The sequence below is a fragment of the Amblyomma americanum genome, chromosome 5, assembly GCF_052857255.1.
Source record: "Amblyomma americanum isolate KBUSLIRL-KWMA chromosome 5, ASM5285725v1, whole genome shotgun sequence".
Lineage (NCBI taxonomy): Eukaryota > Metazoa > Arthropoda > Arachnida > Ixodida > Ixodidae > Amblyomma > Amblyomma americanum.
The window spans coordinates 191,031,275-191,039,201 of record NC_135501.1 but is presented as its reverse complement, the minus strand read 5'-3'; positions in this window follow the sequence as shown (position 1 = coordinate 191,039,201).

Genomic DNA, 7,927 nt, shown 5'->3' with positions numbered 1-7,927 from the left:
TGGTGTAAAAACCTACAGGGGCTTGTAAGGCCATGCAAGGGTGAGTTTTTATATTCCACGCTTTTACTTTTTTGAAATCCACGAAAAAACATCTGATGCTGCTGTACATTTGTCGGTGCATTTAAGCTAGTCTTTTTATTTGAAAAAATTAGAAGCAGAAGAGGCTCCAGTCTCACCCCCCCCTCCCCCCTCCACACGCATACACCAGTGCGAACTGAAAGTGATAGCTCAACCGCACACAGTTTTCCTATCCGCCTCCCCGAAGCCCAATACTCTCAAGCCCACCAGCCCCCCCCCCTCCCCCCCCCCCCCCCGAGCTACGTGACCACAGTCGCCACTCTCTCGAAATCGCCCATATTAGAACATTGAGGATCACTCCATCCAAATTTTGTTCTCCGGTCCCGAAACGTCATGTTTTTTTTTCAAAAATTAACTTTGTTAGCGTCATTCATCTTTCTACTAAATTTCGTTAACAGTAAAAATCAGTTCCATCGCTCTCTCTGGTTATGCTGATGTTTGTTCAGCAGCTAAAGACACCTATATCGCATTTATCGCTCGATTCAAGCTCGTGGTATCGAAGGCAAAAAGGAGTCCATGATCACCGTTTGGAGGCGATTTTTATTTACGCCTCAAGGTGTGAACAAAAATCAAACTTGATGTCACTGCAGTTTGTTTTCCAAAACTACCGCAGGCGACGGTACCTGTAATATGCTTTTCGACCCTTTGTAGCTTATGCAGAAGCTTAGTTTTCAGTGAGGGTAGTCTCTTCGCGATTAGAACGCCTTAATATTCCAATACAGTCTAACTTCAGTCTGCCCTTAGTGTCCCTTTAAGACTCAGGTTGACTTGCGGAACATTGCAGATATCTAATAAACACTGGACACCGTTGTAGCGCTTGTCCCGTCTTCTTTCATGTGAATGTCTCTTGCGCAGCCCATATTTACGCTGCAATAAACCAACTTGCCCAACAACTCATCATGAAGAACTGGACACCATAAAGCGAGGTGTTTTTTGGTAACGGCGCACGACGACACCAATGCCGACACAGTTTGCCCAGTAAAAAGTCAATCGTACAGCTATCGCTGAGGTAAAGGAACGAAAGCGGTCATTTGGAAATGTTATGGCGCAGGGAAAGGTCAGACTAGCAACGTTAGTGGTACATTATTCTAGGATTTAATAAGGAGAAAGGAAAGAGAGAGAGGGGGAGATAAAGGCAGAAAGGCAGGGAGGTTAACTAGGCAGCGCCCGGTGTGCTACCGTACACGTGGGAAGGGGAACGGAGGAAGAGATATAAAGGGGAGAGAACCAAATGAGATGATCACTTTTCCACATGTCCGTTGGCCGTTACTTGAAAGGGTACACAGGGCACACACTGATAGTTCACAATCTTGCACTCAGTCCTGAGTCCTTCAAGAACTTGAAAAGTGCCTTGAAACCTGTCCTCTGCGATGAAGGCTTACTCCAAGGACCGAGAATCTTGGCTTCAGTAAGGGGCCGAGGATCTAAACGGCGGAGTGTTGCAGCCAGGAGTGCACGCTCACGCTGAAACCGAGGGCAGTTACAAAGAAGGTGTTCTATAGTTTCGTCGCACCCACACATCTCACACGCAGGAGAGTCTGCCGTTGCGATTAAGTGGGAGTAGGCATTTGTGAACGCCACTTCCAGCCACAGGCGACACGACAGCGTAGCATCGCAGCGGGTGAGGCCGGACGGAGGACTGAGTTGGAGGAAGGGGTCTAGGCGGTGCTGACGACATGTGGAGTTGCTAGTAGAGGACCATGACGCTAAAAGCTCTCTTCGACCAAGCATTACCCGCCGCGGTGGCTCAGTGGTTAGGGCGCTCGACTACTGATCCGGAGTTCCCGGGTTCGAAAGTGACCGCGGCGGCTGCGTTTTTATGGAGGAAAAACGCTAAGGCGCCCGTGTGCTGTGCGATGTCAGTGCGCGTTAAAGTTCCCCAGGTGGTCGAAATTATTCCGGAGCCCTCCACTACGGCACCTTGATTCCTTTCTTCTTTCACTCCCTCCTATATTCCTTCCCTTACGGCGCGGTTCAGGTGTCCAACGATATATGAGACAGATACTGCGCCATTTCCTTTCCCAAAAAACCAATTATTATTATAATGACCAAGCATTCGCAGATGTCTTGCTGCGTCGGCTCTTGTCAACGGTATCTGGACAATGTTGGCACTGCCGTGAGCCGCTCGAGCTGCAGCGTCACTTTTCAAAACAAAAACAAAAAAACACGTGTGGGGTGGAATGCAGAGTGCAGGTCCGCACTTCGGCACTAAAGCGTTGAAAGGTGGACGGGAGACCGGCTACGTGCTTGGGTGGCTTTACGACGTGAATAAACTGGTTTCGTGGGAGACCTGGAAGGAGTTGGGGAAAGGATGTCGGTGGGCCACTAAACAGAGAAAAGGAAAATAGAGGGATAAATAGAGGAACGAAGAGGCTAAGCGGAGAGAAGTGGAACATTGTTTCCCCTCTTTCGCCAGGTGATTATTTTCGCTTGGCAACTGAGAGGGAACCCGACCGCGGCGGCTGCGTTTTTATGGAGGAAAAACGCTAAGGCGCCCGTGTGCTGTGCGATGTTAGTGCACGTTAAAGATCCCCAGGTGGTCGAAATTATTCCGGAGTCCTCCACTACGGCACCTCATTCTTCCTTTCCTCTTTCACTCCCTCCTTTACCCTTTCCCTTACGGCGCGGTTCGCGTGTCCAAAGATACATGAGACAGATACTGCGCCATTTCCTTTCCCCTAAAGACCAATTATAATTATAACTGAGAGGGAAGATTTTTTTACGGTCTGGCTGCGGGAAACGACGCACGAATAAAAGAAGAAAATGAAGCGCCAACGGTGAAGGGTGATTCGCCAACACAGCGTGATGAGCCGAAAACGGAAGACGTCCTCGAAAAAACCCAAGTAGCCGCAGCATAGTGGCCGGCTGGGAAAACGAGGAAGCTTGAGAAAGGGCAAAAATAAAAGAAGGAAGCGGGGAGGACAGAGACTGTTTTAGGGAAGAGGCTGCCGAGAAATAGGATAAGGGGAGCCGAGAAAGGTACTGGGCACGGGGCCGCCGAGACGAAATTGAAGAGTTCTCTTTTTCTGTTTTGTATTTTAATTCGGGTGTAAGCAAACTGAAAATAATAATAATAACTGGTTTTTGTTGAAATGAAATGGCGCAGTATCTGTCTCATATATCGTTGGACACCTGAACCGCGCCGTATGGGAAGGGATAAGGGAGGGAGTGAAAGTAGAAAGGAAGAAAGAGGTGCCGTAGTGGAGGGCTCCCGAATAATTTGGACCACCTGGGGATCTTTAACGTGCACTGACATCGCACAGCACACGGGCGCCTTAGCGTTTTGCCTCCATAAAAACGCAGCCGCCGCGGTCGGGTTCGAACCCGGGAAAAGAGACATGAAAAACGTCAGTTTGGGCTAGATGGCGCATTATTTGAGACAGAAATGGTAATAGCGCTGCAATTAGACGTACACAAGACTGACACAGGACATGCGCTAACTTCATCTGATTTTATTCACTGCAAAGCCAGCAAATATATGGAAAATTCAAGGCATGCGCAAACAACATCTACACAACAAGGCATCAACAAAACCGTTCAAGATATGATATCTCATTCTTGAAAAGGCGAACCGAGGTATCACTCACGCAATCTACTCCCCTCTTCTTAATGTGGAATGCTTCCAGAAGCTCCCTCGCCTTCGTATCTCCACTCCTGCCCAGAATCTTTATCTCCCGAAGCCGTGGCTCACACTTCTTGCATTGCTGGCATCTTTTTTGCCCCGGCCCATGTTCTGCCGCACGATTACAAACGAAGCACTCCGCGCAATGCTGTGAAAGATGCGCACCTCCTAGATTTGTAAGCGATCTTGCGTGCTCAGCCGCGCGGTCATTAACGCACCGCCCCGTTTGGCCCACGTAGGCTTTTCCGCAGGTCAGTGGTATTTCATACACCACACCTGTGCAGCACTTCACGTACTGCTTGCCATGCTTTTTGTTGCAGGAGCTCTTTTTATCGCTCCCAATGCGCGCGCATAGCTGGCCAAGCTTTCGTGGGGCAGAAAACACGACCGGCACGCCATGTCGCTTTGCCACTTTCTTCACATTGTTTTGTTGATGCCTTGTTGTGTAGATGTTGTTTGCGCATGCCTTGAATTTTCTATATATTTGCTGGCTTTGCAGTGAATAAAATCAGATGAAGTTAGCGCATGTCCTGTGTCAGTCTTTCTTGTGTACGTCTAATTGCAGCGCTATTACCATTTCTGTCTCAAAGAGACATGAAAAGTTGAATGCAAGGGGAGTGAGAGAGGCAGAAATGAGTTGACAGGTGCAATGAAGTACGGAAAAAGAATGCGAGAACCAATCCCCCCCCCCCCCCCTCCCCCGGGAACGGAAATGGTTTTCGGCGCGCGCACTTTTTGAGGCGAGAATTGATGCCGCTGGCCGCCTGTTTGTCGATGCGCCTCCCTTTCGGTTTGGAAGAGGGTGGTGCTTCCATAGGCTGTGGTCGAGAATATTTTATTTCGAAAAAAGACCGCCAAACAGCCTCCTCCTTGGGGGTACATATGTATGTGCCGCATGCCTTCGGTCGTTTCCTCCATTTTGTTCGCTTTTCAGCCCCTATGGCATAAAAATAAAGCATGACCTGGCTGCTCGAAGCTTACTTCGGCGTTTCCTTTTGTTATTTCTTTTGTGCTCTGTCTTTCAATTTCGGCTAGAATAAGGACGGGGCACGTCCTTGGTATGCTCGGCCACTTTGTCTTGCCCACTCTATGAAGATGTGATTTTTCCTATCCGCCGCCTTGCCTTGTGTCATTCGCTCGGTGTTTTCTCTAGTTTTCAGCCCGTGGTTGTAGCACTCTCCCCCGAGTTTCTGTACGGCATTCGTTCTTCCTTTCTTTTTATCGCTCTATCTTTTGTGCCCGTCAATATGCCCTTTCTCTCTATCTCTTCCTTTCTCTACCTTTTCGCCTCACAACACGTTCGCCGAGTCCATAACCAGCTCACGACGACCGTTCGCCGCAGTCGCAGTCCTGGCGTCGCGTGATGTGCGAACGTGTTTGAAATATGCCCGGCAGCTGCTGACGTATACTAAGCAGTGAGGGCCGTTTCGTTTTTTTTGTATCCTTTTCTTTCTTTTTCGTGATTTGGCGCCTCGGTTATTCGGCCTCTGCCAGCTTGACCACACATCCCTCGTTTGACGCAACGGGCACGCAACCGTTGGAAGGTTTACGGTTTACGGGGGTGTGACGTCCCAAAGCGACTCCGGCTATGAGGGACGCCGTAGTGAAGGGCTCCGGAAATTTCGACCATCTTGGGCACTTTAGCGTGCACTGACATTGCACAGTACACGGGCCTCTAGAATTTTGCCTCCATCGAAATTCGACCGCCGCGGCCGGGATCGAACCCGCGTCTTTCGGGTCAGCAGCCGAGCGCCACAACCACTGAGCCACCAAGACGGGTCAGCCCTCTTCCAATGCAACTTCCAAAAGTGGCAGCCGTTGATCCAGCTGGAGACCATGGAGTTTTGCTGACAGGCTTTGATTGGACGTTTCCGGCAGGACGTTGTCGAATCGAATTTCGTTGACAATGTCATCTCTAAATATCAAGTACTCGTTATACCGGTACTCTGTTCCACCAGCTCCATGTCAGCAGCTATGCCAGATGTGAGAAGATGTCATCTTATGTATCTCTAGTGGACAGAACCGCCATTTTGGCGCCGACCCTGCACCTTTTTTAGGGTTGAACGGATAGCGCAAGAAATGCGGTTTTTAAACCTTGTTTTCGTCCACTGTCTCTGTTCCTGGAAAGAAGTCACTACCATATGTTGATTCTCCTGAGTGGGCGTGGGTGGTTGTGACGTGAGAACAGTGCGTGTTCGGCGGGGCATGGACTCCGTAGCATCGCGAAGGTTACATACAAACGCTGATGAAAGGCAGGGCTCCTTGAGATCCGTTTGCGTCTCCAGGTGTGTTTTGTATATACCAAAAATCTAAAATCTTCAGCGGCCAGTGGCCTTGGTTCGGTGTCGACGACCCCGGCGTTCTTAAAACCGACGCGCTGATCAAAGTCCTCCAAATGCTCCGCGATCACACTGCGCTTTTGGCTGAAGTTGCGGACGTCGTTTTTGTGTCCGCAAAGCCTTTGTGAAAACTTGTGTTGCGCCGATGTAGCTGGCGGGGCAAACCGCGCAGGAGATTTTATAGACGATGCCGGGCGCTCATTGCTTTGTTGCTCCGTTTCACACAGGCGCCTTGGCGCTTTTTTCTCCATAAAAACGCAGCCTTTTTCCTCCTTCTGACGCTCAATCTCTTTTTTTTTAGTAGCCAACTGCCAGGCGACAACCTCAGGATCGAAAGGATTAATGTTCTTTTGTATATACCGCCGTTTGGCAGCGGCTGGACTCTCCTTTTCTGCATGCATGTCATCAAACGTTGTAATGCAGACGCCCTAACTGACTGACTGATGTTTCTGATTGGAAGAAGGAAAAGGAAAGAGCATGGGCCTGCCTACTGGCTCAAGCCGAGCCACGCTCGCTGCCGCGTGCTGTAGGAGAGTTAAAGGACAGGAGAGCAAAGAGTGAAAGAAAATACGCGCCGCGCTAATAGTCCCCGCGCCGATCCCGGAGGCAGTGCAATACCGAGCCGACCCGTGCCAGAGTGCTGGAAGCCAAGCACTGCGCCATATTACAAAAATAAGTTTAATATCTGAGGTCCGAGGACCCGTTGCAGATATTAAATCGGGTATATTCCTCAGGTATATCTGGTATACACGCCCATCACATCTCCGCCTATTATACGCAATGCTGCGCACAGCAACGCGCTGTTCAGGTGATAGAGCGGCGTGCGGCGAGGCGGCGACGAAGAACGCGGTGCAGATGCGGGGTCTCTCTGGTAAACATGGTATTCGCGCATGCGCAGAACTTCTCACTCGCGTGACGTCACGCTCGGCTCGGAAAGTGGAGCGGGCGCGCGGCCGCGGCGACGGCGAAGCACACGTCACCAGCACCACCTAGATTAATTTCTAGGTGGTATTGACGTCGCCCCTTGCTCCTCTTCGGTTGCTATGGTAACGGCGCATGCGCACAACTTTCCTCTCCCATGTACCGCGAAATGCGCGACTGGTAGCCCAGTGTAGCTCTCTACAAAAATCCTTGTGCAGAATAAGATTCGAACCACCATCCTTCCGTTCCGCAGCCGAGCGTGCTAACGACTACGCTACTTCCTGCCAACGCATATGTAGTTATCCTTGTCCAGGTCACTGGAGAGTGTTTGCAGAAAGGCGTCGAATCATATATGGATGCCTCCCAAATGCCCTCCAGTGTCTCAAACATTGAAGATTCACAAACAATTGTGTACTTAAGATCCTAACCACACATCAGTGACGCACAAGCAACAACACAGCTCTAAAGGCTTTCGCCTCACCGCACTTTAGGCAAGGGCGTGACATTCCCGTACATCCTATGGGGACGATTTTTGAATGCGACGGTGGCGGTGCCTTGAAGCGGCGGTAAACGCGTTGATTGCTCAAAACTCCTTGAGACAAGCTCAGCCAAGCCAATCCAGAAAAATCCAATATGTCGGCGCGCGTTCAGGCGGTTGGTCGCGGCTATAGTGTACTAGAATAATGGTATGCTACATACCGTATTCTAGTAGAATACTGGTATGCTGCATACAGTATTCTAGTTCACTATAGTCGCGGCCTGTTGCTCGCGCGTTCGTGGTGCTGGCGGGAGCTAGCTGGATTCAATTTTTGTAAATACTGGCCACTAACTGCTCCCGCGCTGCTTTCCTGCATGATTTCATATGTACTTTAGTTGTGTGCAGCGTGTATTTCGACGTGTCTGTTGAGGTGGCATGGTGCATGGTGGCGAGCGGCGCGACTGCATAGCAGCTGCTTAGGGCGTTCGC